This window comes from Lemur catta, chromosome X, assembly GCF_020740605.2.
Source record: "Lemur catta isolate mLemCat1 chromosome X, mLemCat1.pri, whole genome shotgun sequence".
Classification (NCBI taxonomy): domain Eukaryota; kingdom Metazoa; phylum Chordata; class Mammalia; order Primates; family Lemuridae; genus Lemur; species Lemur catta.
In genome coordinates this window covers 23627950-23642469 of record NC_059155.1, presented here as the reverse complement: position 1 = coordinate 23642469, position 14520 = coordinate 23627950, and the positions used below count along the sequence as shown (strand labels likewise).

General features: G+C 40.8%; 1 protein-coding gene across 1 annotated transcript in view; it reads right to left on the bottom strand.

Moving 5' to 3' along the window:
- GRIA3 (glutamate ionotropic receptor AMPA type subunit 3) overlaps window positions 1-14520 on the bottom strand; it is a 274784-nt gene that overhangs the window by 240388 nt on the left and 19876 nt on the right. The window lies entirely within an intron of this gene.

Here is a 14520-nt window from a genome sequence, read left to right as displayed (position 1 = left end):
AGGAGAGGGTATTAAAAGTGGGATAGCGAAGTGTCAAGGATAAACCCGGTCTGCTTCCTTCTTTTGCTGATGCTGAGGACAGGTAGTTTATCTTTCTGTTGCTTCTTTCCTCCACCCTAGCCTCTACTATCAGGGTGTTCCAAGTTCTTACAGAGCTTTTTCCTTGGCTGCCTTATGAAAGGCCTGGCTCTGGGGACTGGCTGGGCTTTCTCAATTCTCCTGACTCATCCTGCAGACTCACTGTCCTCTCCAGTGACCTTCTGTGGGCCCTGAGCTCATGGCCTTGACTTTGCTGGCTCAGGGAGGTCTCTGATGGGGGGGAGTTTGCAGCTGATCTATGCTGCAGTTTTGTTGTCTTTGCAAGATCTGAACACTATTTGTTCTGCTGGGACGGGGGGAAGGCTTTGTGGAAATGTCCATGGTCCCTGTCAGCACCTTTTGCCCTTTAGCAGCATCAGATAATTAGTACTGAAAGGCTATTTGAGGAGTTAGATGTTAACAATGAAGCACAGATGTCCAGTGGATTCTAGGCTGAACAGCTGAGACTAGCCCAGACCTTTAAACCCCACTTAGGCTTTCCTTTGAGATGGCACACATAGTTTAGTCGAAGTGTTTAATCGGTTATGGCTCTTCATTGTAGTTTCTCCCTACACACATTTCTGGAAGAAAATCAGGAAAAAAAAACCCCAGTGTTTGCTTAATAGAATTCCTTCCCCTACCACTCTTTTTCCTACTTAAAAACAACACCTGTGCTATTCACAGAGCCTTCTTAAATTATAGTATGCCTTCTACTCAGTGGTGGGGGCTTGGCATGAGGTTAAGTGGAAGGTGCAAGAGATTGCTAGCCAAGTCTGCACTTCATCCTCTAGTCTCGCCTCTCAACCACTGTCTGCCCTCCCCTCCATTTCTGAGAAGTGCCAACCTTGCTGATCCCAGAAGCCTCAAAAGCCTTGCCAGATATGAGAAGAGATGCAAATGGCGAGGGGCACTGCAGCAGCTGCCTGGGGTTTGCCCCACTGATCCAAGAAGCTAAGATCCAGATGGGAGCAGGGATAGGAAAGGAAAGTTTCCCTGCAAGCCTCGCTGAAGCCTCACACCTCTCCCCCCTCCTCCACACACACAGCACAAAGAATTGCTAAAAGGAGGAAGAAATGTTAGGAAAGCTGTATTCCAATTAGTTTGACCACTGATTGTTATACAGCTCGGAAAAAAAAAAATCAATGTTTTGAAAACTAATGATGGCAAGAACCTCCAGGCTGCTGAGATAGGGGTGGCTGGGGACTTGAGGCTTACTTATTTTGGTCTCATCGAAGCTTTTCCATCTTAGCGAAAAATCAACAGGAACCTGAGAAGAAAATGATGTGAGTGAATGTGGTATTTATCTGCTTGTTCGGTGCTAACTTTTCACTTATTTTCATGTGCTCTAGAGGTTTGCCTTCATCAGTGTTTTTCCTCCTAGAGGGCAGGGGTCACCTCGGCTTTACTGGCTTTGTCTGCTATGTTCTATAGCACCAGGCACAAAGCACAAAGCAGCCTGTGACTGCGTTTGCGCTGGCTGCTGGAACCGAGCCCTGGAACTGCAGCCCTGGTTTAGGTCAGCACTTGGCTTTTCTGGGTAGATAAAGATGACATTGGGTGTCCTTGGACTCTAATTTAACTTAGTCATAATGCATTTTGCATCAGTTTGGCTTGCCTCTGTGACCAGCTGCATCCATCTCTCTGGCCCCCAGAAAAAGAGTTCCCATGTTCTGGCACGCTAGGTGTTTTCACTACTATGCTACAAGCAACTTGAGGCCAGGACTTGTCTTTTCATCTCTCTGTACCCCAGTGAGTGTCGACTCCTAGTTAGCAGAATTGAATGCCTACTGCAGTACTTTGCTCTTGACCTTGTATGGTTGACATGAGGGCTCATTAAAGGAAACTACCCTCGGAAGAGAGAAACTACACTAAAACCAAAAGCAAAATTTCCTTTCCCTCCTGCACTAATGAAGCTGACTTCACAGTGTTATACTGTACCAAGGGAGGAAGGGAGGGAGAGAAAGGGAAAAAAGGAATGAATAGTTTTTGAGCTTAGTGTTTGTAATAGAAGATTTGTATGTACTGCCTCATTTAGTTCTCACAATGGCTCTCTGAGGCTGGGATAATCATTCTCATTTTATAGATAAGGAAACGGAGTCGGAAGGGAAAAGTGGCTTTACTAATGTCCTACACCTTTACAAGAGGGAGAGCAGATCTGCCCACCTATGGTCTCCTATTATACCTTGAGGAGACAGCAGACTTTGGGGGAAAATTTAGTTGGACTTGTTCTGTGCATCGTTCCTATACCCCAGCTACTTAACGGCAAGCATTTCCCCCTGTAAACAGCCCAGTTTTTTTGACTGGTCAAATGGTGAAATACCAAGTGTCAAAATGTAGTCACCTGGTAATTTACATGTTTGGAATTCTTGTTTATTTTTTACTCAGCTTTGCCAGTGCAGCTATGATGATTTCCCTTAACTGTCACCTTTGGGGCAACCACTGATTCTTCTGGTATAGCCAAGAGCAGTGCACCTAAGATTTACCTAAGAAAGTAGGTTCCCAAAGCCCCGTACAGAGCTGGATTGTACAGGTCTGAGGTAGGGCTCTTGACTTTGCATTTTGATGCCAGTGACAACACTTTGAGAAACACTGGTGCACAGCAGCACATTATCAAGGGGTACATCAGGTTTTTTTCATAGAAGGGGTGTGTGATCAAATAGGTTTTGGTAACTGAATCAAGAAAAAGAAATTGATTTCTTTCTTTCAAGGCCCTCTTGGAGCCCTTAATAGGTTCATGTACATTGTGAATGTTCAAGAGGAGGTTACAGTAGGCACAATCATCTCTTGGAACCTGTTAATCCAGGGAGTATTTTATGTTATAATAGTGCCTGTATACAGTAAGCACTCAGTTAATTGCTATTTATTATGGAGACTACTATCCCTTGCTTTAAGACTTGCTCTCAACTGTGAGAAAGGTAATATAGTTCAATTTCATTATTTAGGGATAAATTGACATAACATCAGTCTTAATTAGGGTAAATTCTGGGTTACAGAATGTTCTTAGGTGAACACTGAACTTTATATAGGGACCTTTAAAGGCTAAGAAAGGGCTGCTGAGATATTCTGCATGGTCATGTTGCAGATTCTATGTCCTGCTAAATCGAATAGATGCGAAGGATGTGAACTGACCTTAACCCTCTGTTTGCCGGTAAGTGCCTCTAATGTACATTAGAAGCTTGTGTTAAGTAGTTTGTTAACATTAACGAACTCAAAGGAGCCTTTCCCTCCTTGCAAATAAATTCAGCTTATCTGCGTCTGAGCATCTCAAATTTAGAACACAAGGCTTGAGAGTTTTATCACTTTATGCAGTGATTCTCAAACTCTACTGTGCATACAAGTGATCTGGGACACTTGTTAAAATACAGATTCATCACTCTAAGGGATTCCAAGGGAGAAATGCTGATGGGGTGTTTCTGTTTGGGGAGGTTGTTAAAGCTTTCAGGCCACTGAGAGTATAGAGACTGGCTTCTTGTACTAAGGGGGAGATCTAATGGCATGGAGGAGTTAATTCATCAACCCAGAGGAAGCTGCCCTGCAGCATATGGATAAGTTTGGATCATTTTGCTTTTAGTGTCTATTTTTTTTCTTTATTTGGCCTGAAAAGAAAAGAATTCTGGAGAATGGCTTCAACTTGTTCCCATTCTCTGCTCTGAAAGCTAAAAGTGATTGGAATGCTGTAACTCTGTGTTCCATAGGATAAAAAGCTCTGTGTACAGGAAGTTACTGTTGGCACTGACATTGGGATTGGCTTTCATGATTAAGGTTTTAGTTCCAAGGAAACAATGTAGAATTCATTGTCAAACTAAATTTATTTCCTCCTTTTTGCTGGTTTAATTTTTACTTTATAGTGGAAAGAGCATGAACTTTAGAATCAAACCTATCTAGAGTAGCATCCCAGCTCTGCTCTCACTAGTAGCATGAACTTGAGAAAATTTCTTAACTTCTTTGTACCCATCTCCCCAAATATGTTTAAAAATAACAACCTCATAAGGCTGATGGGAGATGGGAGTGTTAAATGAGGCAACTTATGTAAAGCACTTGGCCTAGTTCCTGGCACATGGTAGGTGCTCACTAAGTATTAATGCACCTTTGTGGGAAATAACCAATGCAATTCTATACCCAGGTCATTTTGTCTGAGCAAGAGATCCTGTAGACACCCTCACTTCTCTAGGCTTCAATGTCCTTGTTTATAAAATGAGGCTAACAATAGTACCTATATCATAGGTTCGTGGAATAGATTTAAATGACATAATACATGTAAAAGCATTTAGCAAATGCCTGGCACAGCATAAGCGGTCAAAGTTAGCAGCTATTATTACTGATATTTTTATTATCCATCATTTTCTCCTTGATGCTGCAAAAACTCCCAAAACTAATACAAGAAATGGTATTGCTTTGGATGAAAGACTGTTGGGATGATTTCTTGTTTTTATAAAACGTTATAAGTAATTATTAATTTGTGCCAGAAACCTAAATATAACTCTTGGCATACAACAGCAAACTCTTTGTCACTGGCACCATACCACCTGGAACTCTTGATAGGTACATTGGCATTTTGTTGAGTCCATTTAAGCCTGAAGTTGTGACAATGCAATATAGTAAAATTGACCTCTAAGGGTAATAATATCTTAAAAGCCCAAAAGATGAAGATGTTTCTAGAGAAGTAAACATTCTGAGCTTCCAAATGAGATACCACGTTATTCTCTTAAAAGCAGAAAGTTGAGAGTTCTTATTTGAAAATAAAAGACAAGGTATCAAGAATATTTGAGTTTGCAATCTCAAGGTAGGATTTTTTAGCATTTGATATAACAATTCTGAAAATGTTTACTCACCTTAAAAAATAATGTAGGTTGTTTCTTTTCCCAGAAAACTTAGGATCAGTTGTTTTACCTAGAACAGACTTTTATGGTCCTGTCATTCCAAAGATGGTGACTTTTACTTATGTGAAGTCCTTCTAGGGCCGTGCTGAATCAACAATGAAAGATAACTTTATGCACAGTATATTTTTTAGTCATGAGTAAATTTTATTTTATTCTAACTCTTAAAAATTGGCAAACCTTATATGGCATATTTAGTGGTTCTCTAGTAGCTTGAATACCCAAGTCTATTAATTTGAATGCTCCAGTCCCCGACAATGCTGAATAACAAAACTATACAATACAATAAAAATCAGTCCATCAAGCAAACTTTGAGAAGCACTTAGGTGGTATGTGGTGTATGTGTGTGTGAAAGAGAGAAAGGGAGAGGAGGAGGGAAAGAAAGAAAGCAAGAATGAGAGTGGCAGCCAGCCATTATCCTATTTTGTATAAATTAACAGTTTTTGAATTTTTGAAAGAGATTTTGGGGCCTGTTGACTCAGTCACTGACTCTTATGACTTTGGAAGAGTCACTGAATTTCTCTTTTTAGAGGAGGGATGATAGTATATCATGCCTTGTTGAGACACTGACACGTTTATATTCCATGGATTAAGAGAGCTCCTTTGTGTGCAAGGTCTTTCAAATTCATATATTCTTAGGTGATAAATAAAAAAAAACCAAAACCTCAGCTACTTTTTTTATGTCTCTTGCATTGGGAGCAGCTTAAGGACACTCATCTCCACCCTTGGCTGGCTTCCTTAGTAGGGACAGACATTTTGTACTTTGTACATATAAAATTTGCTTTTTCTGACCTTCTCATTACCAACATATATTTATTGTGTATGCCTTAGATTCAGGACTTGCATTACTGCCTTTTAATTGGGACAAGGGAAATTTCTTACCCAGAGGATTTGTGGGGATGGATTTTAAAGTACTGAGAGCCACTCTTTTTCCCTGGAGTCTCAGGCAATTCTTAAAGGTATCATGAGTGTGGATAAAGGGAAAAATCATCAGCAGAAATTTTGTTGTAATATTATACCTTTTTGGGTGTCTTCAAGTGATGTTACATGGAGACACACAAGGCTTCACTAAACCACTACAGTCTATTTCTGTGTAACGTGAATTCAGTATTAAATTGCCAAATATATTATTTGTGGCTGCTTATTGGTGACATTGGTGAATTCTGTCTCTTATGGTTGGTCATAATGCCTTCACTTGCCTGAAAAGATTGTTAATTTTCTCAATATCCAAATTAAATAAAATGAAGAATCTCTGACCCATATACATTTCTGAAAGATTAACCTTAAGCATAAGCAACTAGATATTTTTCTAGAATGTACCTTACATCTCTTTTCCAGAAAGGCACAGTGTAGTATCCAAGTATTTCAAAAATATATACTCTTAGATAAAGATGGAAAGCAAACATGGATTAAATATGTATAAATTAGCAAAGGCCCAGTCTTATGAAGTTCAAATACTTATATTAATTACTAGAACACTAAAGTAGATAGGAGTAGCTACAAAAACTTCAGTATTAAAAACATGCTAACATGTTGAAGTCACATAAAGTATCTCAGGTATACCTCTCTGACTCTCAGAGCCATTGAATGTTTGACATGGAAGGGGCATTAGATATTATCCTATTTAAACCCCTCATTTTACTGATAGGAGAACTTGCCTGATGTCACAGGCAAAAAGGGAGTAGGTGGAAAATCAGAAGAGAATGAAGAAAGTCCAGTATCAACAGAAGCTAAAGAAAGAACTTTAAGAGTGGATAACCGGTGTGTCAAATACCCCAATGAGATTGAGGAGGATGAATAATTAGAAACCAGCCCTTGAATTTGGCAAGAAGGAGATCAGTGGTGAACTCAAAAGAGAAATATTGGTAGATTAGTGAGAATAGAAACAGATTGTAGGAGTTAGGAACAGAATGTGGGATAGGAAATGGAGGCAACTCACACAAATCCCAGATTAGAGGAGTTGGAGAAGCAAAAGGAGGAGGATGGCAAAAAAAAAAAAAAAAGGAAAAAGTTGAAACAGTGATTTTTTAAAAAATAGGGAGCTTTGAGCATGTTTCGAAAAGGAAGAAAAGGAGCTCTGGGCCCAGAACTTTTCATGTTTCTATGATAGAAAATAATAAATTGTGGAGTTGGTAGCCTCTCCAAACCAACACCACCTCCCAAAGAAAAATAAACACAGCAAGATCCAACCCCAACCCTGACAGCATTCAGTCTAATAATAGTGTAGAAGGAAGGGAACAGGCCAGACGTCAAGGCCTTCAAGGCTATCCACCAGTATGATCAGTGGCCAACTCCCAAGCTTTCATTATTATTTTTAACAAGCATATGGACTCAATACCTCTCCCCAAACCTAAAAATTAAACTGAAACCTTAGCATTTCATTTGTTCACTTTCTTCTCCCATAGTTAGGTTGAAATATACCTTGGTAATATTTTTCAAAAAGCCAACATGCATGTTTACTCCTGGTTGGAGCCAATTAATTAGGGAAACCACCTTGAACTCCTATTAACTGGGCTAATTTAGGACTGGACTGGCTTGAAAACATGAACTTCCCTCAAATTATGAGCATAGAACTGATCTCTTTGTGGTCACAAATCTCAATCAAGGTCTAGGTGGCCATTTTAGTTGCTTGACAATTGATATTCTGGCTGGTGCTTGAATCGGTTGTTCAGTTAACTCCATCAATGGTTAACAAAGTTAAAAGTATTACTGGTGGCCGCAGACCTGGTCATCAACATCATTCATACCTGTGAGTGCTACAGAAGCATAATTAAGAACAGATACATTAAATGCCATCAAACTATGACAACATTGTAGATTTGGGGCTGAAAATGTACCTATGTACTTAAAATCAAGTATATTGTCATTATACCTTTGAATGATTATCTCACTTAATTATCAATAGCTGTATGTAGTAGATATTATTATCCTCATATTATAGTTTGGGGAACTGAGACTCAGGGAGGTTAAGAGACTTGGATGTGATAATATGGCTAGTTACGTGGCAGGGTTGAGGTGTAAACCCAGATCTGACTCCAAGTTGTTACACATTCTATTGGGCTACCACTTTAGCGCCCTCTACCTTTCCCTCTCTTCCCATTCTATATAATTTTTGCCTCTCACTGAAGTCTGTTTCACTCTTTTCAAGAATTCTATGTCTTTGGGCCCTCTTTCCTATTGAAATCTGTCCTCATAATAGGATCTGCTATAGAGTTGCATGCATTGTGATATGAATTTAGACACTGCTACTTCTTCCAAGGGAATTTGTATCTTATATAGTGTCAGTGTAGAATGAAAGTCGAGGCCCTCTGTTAAAGGTGCTCTGGTATCAGTGAGCAGGAAGGAGAGCTATTTGGAAGCAAGGGTCACGGGGCCTATCTAGCACCTGTGACATCCAGCCAGGTGAACAGCACCACTTTTGCCTAAAGCTGGCACTGATCCCACTGCTTAGACCAGCTGTGTTTGGACAAAGAGGGGAGCTCAGCCCTGAGGGGAGGTGGGAAAAGATGACCTTTTACGGTCCTTTTCATCCCAGAGATTCAATGAGCCTATGATTCAATGACTCAGAGGGGTGAGCAATTATCTAGTGATATCAACTGGGAGAGATCAGGTCAAAAAGAAATCTACTTTTTGACTCGAATGGTCTGAGTTGACTGCTCAGAAACACCCCAAGATAGCTCAAATCTTTGCTTTATTTGGTCAAATCATCCTCTGAGTTTCTTTGTTTCTCTAGGGAGAATCATCTTTCGTTAAAATGTAGTAGTGGGGAGGCTAAAACCAGAAAATATTTAATGTTGGAAAGGCCCTGTTGGGACCTTTTCACAGAGGTTCTAACTTGAGACTCAGAGAGGTCATGGCTTGTTAGAGACAAAACTGGGGCTAGAACCCAGGACACCTGGCTCCCAGCCTGGGGTTCTGCTTAACAAACTCTGCTGTCTGCAAATATCCTTTCCCAAACTCATATTTTCATTTAGTCCCCGGTAAGGCCAGAAAAATACAACCTCCAAAGTGAGGTTTAGCAAGGGAAATGACTGCCTTTCTACTCAATCCCTTCTCACTAGGGGCTTTTTCTTTCGAACAACTTTATACCCCAGTAAATTCCTAGGTCTGGGATGCATATATTTAATTATAGAGAACCGCCTCATATTGTTTGCCTTTCCAGTTGAGCTGGCTTCTGAGAAGTAGGAGAAAGGATGAATGACAGTGGTGTTTGGTTTGTGTGGTGGCCCTGCCTGCAGGTAGGGAGAAGCACAGAGCCTGAAGCTGGGTGATTTGACTTGTTGTGTCCCAGCAAGGAGTACCTACCTGCTCGACTGGTTCAAACATGGGCTTTGTAGACCTTACCTCTTTGGGCCTTCTCTTATCAGGACTGTTGGCGGGACCACTGCACAGTTCTGAAATGATTGACCAAAGGACTAGCACCCCACTTCTCACCTGAAAACCTAGGCTTTTTTCATGCTTGCCTGCCTGCTCCCTCAGCTTGATTTGCCTGACTCGCCTTAGTCTTAATGGCAGTGACACATGCAAATAGCACATGGATTTAGGAGCAAGCCCCACTGAAGTAGTACTCTGACTACTATTCCTGTGTTCTAACTTACACAGCAGTTTAAGCAAAGAAAGCCTCTTACAAATCTGAAAGGAAACATTAGCTTACTTCCAAGGAGACTAGAATTCATGGCCCTTCCAGCACATTACAGAATGGTACAGCAGTTAAAAGAGAAGAATCTGGAGCCAGGCTGTGTTCATCTCTAGCTCTGTCACTTACTAGTTCTATGACTTTGAGCAAGTGACTTAACTTCTCTATGCCCCAGCTTCCTCATCTGTGAAATAAATCTAAGTTATAAGCTTTTATGATTGAAAAAGTAAATAAATGTAAATCACTTAGAAGGATGGTTGATATGTAGGAAGCACTGTGTTAGCTCTTATTATTCCCAATACTATTCATAGGAGTATCTCCAAAGGAGTCATAAGAACAAATGAAAGGTGTGGTCTTCTGCAATTGGTTAAAACTGCCATTCTTTTGGTTCCTATAATTGTTTTTGGAAATTAAAATATTGAGGTGATTTTCCCCCACCATGTGTGTTAACATTATCATGGTTCCTTCTTCTCTGAATCCAAGTTGAAAACTTTTCTTGCATAGATAATCTTGCAGATACATACATTTTCTCTAAAGAAGGGAGCAGTCCTGTTGCTGCAGCAGAAATGAATACTGTGCTGAGTACATAGCAAGTGAAGGGCCCTTGTAAATAAAGTAGCAAATTAGCAATGATTTTGCCAGCAGTTTTAAAACAAATGGATTGAAAGAGATTTCAATAACTACATGCCTAACTTAGAGCTGCACTTGAAGCATTTAGTAAACGTGTCATTTCAGTATTGAAAACAGCATCTAATCAAAGCATGTTTATAATTAGACATCACATATAATATCTCTCAAAATTATGTTCCACCAGGTGAGATGCCATTCCCTGGAACACTGAAATCTACTGTTTGTTAGGCCTTTGTTATTATTAAAAAGAACAGGTTGAGGATACCAAGAGAGACTCAGATAAATGAAAGTGCTTAATTTTAATTAGAGAGGAAAAAAAGCCATACACAATATGGGTAGCCTGTATGGAGAAACTTGTGCCAGTAAAACCTGCCTCCAAAGGTATGACTCTATATTAATTTAAATCAGACAGACATTGGCACTGCGTTCTTTTATTTTTCATTAACATTTTGATTTAGAACAACAGATTGCTGCAGTGAGGGGACAAGAACGGCAGCCAGTGAGCCATCTGCCGAGCATCTCACTGACTACTCCACGAGTGAAAGAAGCCGGTGACTATGGAATGTATGCAAGAGGGACACACACCATTAGTTAAGTGACAGGATGAAAGATGGGAAACTTTGCCGGGTCAGAGGAGACAGAGATGGAGAAGGCAAAGCAGAGCCCATTCTGATTAGAATTTGAAAAGATCCAAATCCTTGCAGCAGGCCAATAGGATGGCAACCTATGGAAGGTTTGCTTGTAGGTTTTATTTTTTTCTTTGAAATTACAGGTGGGACAAGAAAAAGGAACTGACAGGCTAAACACATAGTAATTTGCCATGCATTTTACATGGGATATGTTTCCAGATCAGTGAGGATTTACCCCTTTAGACTTATCAGCTCTTGAGCCATTTGAGATAGAAATCTTTCTAAAGTGGAAACCCCCCTCTCTGCCTTTTTAAAAATAGTAGGGCACTGGCATACCAAGGCAGGGGCAGTGGGAGTGCCCAGGGTACAAAAGACAAGAGGGTGTATTGTGTATAGAAAATTTAAAGGCAATAATAAACTATCTAAAAGTCTGTTTTTTATCATCACTATGCACAGACATTTCTAAACAATATCCAGTGGAAAAAAAATACTCCTCCTAGCTAGAATGGACCTCTCCCTTTCCCCATGGTATGATAGTACAATAGAATGAACACAATTTCATTTTCTAGCGATGATTCTGGGTCTTTACTGGGAACTTCAATTCCAGTACTGAGTTTGCTGTTCAAGAGGCTACTTGGCCTCTTGGGTCTATTTGCCCCTACATGAAATAACCCCACACTGCTGTACTTTTATAGTTGGGGATTCTTCATGCTGTTCCCTCACTATCAGCTGTCACATTTTAGTATGTCTGTTTTTAGGAGCACCCCATTTCTAATGCACTATCTTCAGTAACTAAGAAGCACTGAATGTTGTCAGCCACAGTGAGAGAAGAGATAGAAGGCTATGGAAATAGACAGAAGATTAAAAGCACAGTAATCTGTATACTCTGCATAATAAGGCGTGGAGGTGTGTGAAGCATTGTAGAAAGTTTTTCCCTCAAAAACAGTTAAAATAAAAATAGCACTTGCATCGCTAAAAAATGTGTGCTTCCATTATCTAGAAAATTAGCTAAGATGGAACCACTCATTCCCTTATGATGCTAGTTAAATGGAGACAGCACGTTGAACAGAAAGAGCATAAGATTAGACTTAGGTTTGGGTCCCACCTCTGGCACTTACTGGGAACAGCATTTTAACTTCTCTGAGCCTGTTTCTTTAACTGCAAAATGGGTATAGTAATAATGTCGGCCTTATATCATATTGTGTAGTAGATTGTTTTACCAGCCTTCATTCGTGGATACTCCCAGTAAAGTGCCACCAGTCAGTGTACGTCACCCTCTCTCTCACCCTCCCTCACACTGGGCTTGGTATATACCTTTAGGGGTCATCTCTGTCTCTTTACTTCTTTATCTGAACCATGAAACTCTTCAGCCATATTTATGTTCATGCAAGTATCCGTATTAATTGCTGGAGTCTTTCCACCAAAGTTTGAGGGCTTCTCACTCAGAAAAGACTAAGAAGAGCAATTATCCACAGGTAACCTGTGTAGGCTTCCAGGTCAAAATTGACACTGTTGATAATAATCAACTGGAGTGCATTAAGAGAAGTTGATTCTTCATGATATCTGCTCCCACTGCCCCCTCAAATCCCAAACACATACCCAACAGCTGAACACAGGATTGGAGGAATAAATTAATGATCCTTTATTAACCTCTCTTGCAATTTTATTAACTTTGATCTTGTCCCAGCTCAGCTTCACCTTTTAATTTTATCTCCAAAGGGTCGTTCCTCCTGTCTCTAAAACAGGTTTGGGCTCAACCTGAAGTTTTCTAGCTTCCCACACCCAAGCTGAGCTTCTTTCTTTGTTCTCCCTCCATGGTGTTCACTCAGTGAAAACTGGAGAAGGGAGGGAGGAGATAGTGGCAACTTGTGGCTTTGTTCTCATCTTACAGTTTAACTGTAACACCTTAAACAGGAAAGGTGAAATACTGTTCAGCATTCTGAGTGCATGAGCCACATCAAAGGGTCACTTTCTGGAACTTCCCTCTCTGCAGGATCCCCACAGGCTGCACTGGCTCCTGGAGGAGGCTGGAAGTAGCATTCATCTAAATAGTGTGGTTTGAGGGTTGCCCAAATGCCACCCTTATCAGAAATAGTGCTCTCACTGGCCTGTGCAGTTTCCAGAATGCCCCTGATAAATTGTAAATATGCCAACATAGGGACCAAAACATGAGGGCCCCGAGAAGACAAATAATTTGCCAGTGCTTACAAGTTATGGTCTTGATTACTATCTCAAAATTTATGGACTTATTGCTTTTGATTTTTAGCACAATATCTACTTAGTGAAGAATGCCCGGTGGTGGCAGCATTTACTATGTGCCAGGCATCAGGCTGAGCATTTGACATGAATTCTCTCACTACATCCTGACAATCATCCTAGAAGGGAGGCAGTATTATCACTGTCATTCTATTGATGAGGAAACTGAAGTGTAGAGTGGTTAGGTACCTTGATGAAGGCTGTATAGCTGGAAATGGCAGAACTAGAATTCTAACCCAGGTAAGCTCTAGCTTTAAAGCCCACACAGTGCTACCTCTAATATTTAGAGCCCAAGCTTGTCATTGCCCTGAACAAAACAAAACCCCTGTATCTAACCAGTTCTACCTCCTTGCAAGGCAATTGGGGGCTTGGAGAGTTGGGGAATAGGCCATGAGATATAAACTCCAGAGCATGGGCCTCTGCTGTGGAGGCTAGACTTGAGTGAGACATCTTAGTGGAGTCTGGGGCATCTTTTGATCATCTTGAAGGCCCTGAAGTCTTGAGCAAGGAAGGACAAGGAAAGGTGCAGGGCCCCATAAGGGAACCTTACACCATTTAAATTAAATGTAGTTAAAGCTAGAAAGGACCTTGGAGGTCACTGAGTCTAATGCCCTTATTTTACAAATGGGAAAAGATGAAGGCTAAAAAGTGGCCACTTACATCACTAGTTAATAGTAGTAGGGCAATGGGGGAATCTAGGGCTTTTACTTCCATAATATATTGCTTTCCTTATAAGTGTTGAAGAATTGAAGTCTGAGAAAACCAGACATTTTATCATCTCAATTTGAGCCAACCAACCCTAAATACCACATCTTCATTTTTTTCCTAGCTTAATTGGAAAACACAATCACAATTCTGAGACCATGTATATCTTCGAGACTGAGGCTGTCAGAGGATCTGGTTGTCCTCACTGATTTTGAGCTCAGAGATTAAACATGTCCCCAAACAGCCTCGTTTCCCTTAATAACCTAACACTCCCTTAGCAGTCATGAATGTATTGAACCTTATCTGACAGTATTTATATTTTCAGCTGGCACCAAGTCTGGGCTAAGGGGTTCCATATGTTTACTTCCCACTGTGTAAAGTAGGCCTGACTTTGACTTGCCCGGAATTTGTTCCTTTTAAGCTTCCAGGGGGGAGCCCCTTATGGCATAACAGAGCTTGATGAACAAGGTCATTTGCCCTTTCCTTCCACCTTGCTGATTTCAGACTATGGCCACTTACTCCAGACACAAGAGGCCCAATTTTGGCGGGCCCCACCTGGTGAACATTTTAGGCACAGCAGCCAGTGATCTCTGCAGCATGGCAGAGAGCTGTCTAATTGCTTTCCCTGATGCTTCCTGGCCAAGGCAAGTAGTCCCTCTCAGCAGGAGCTGTGGGCATGACAAGGTGAGGGTGAGCTGCCTCTGGCCAC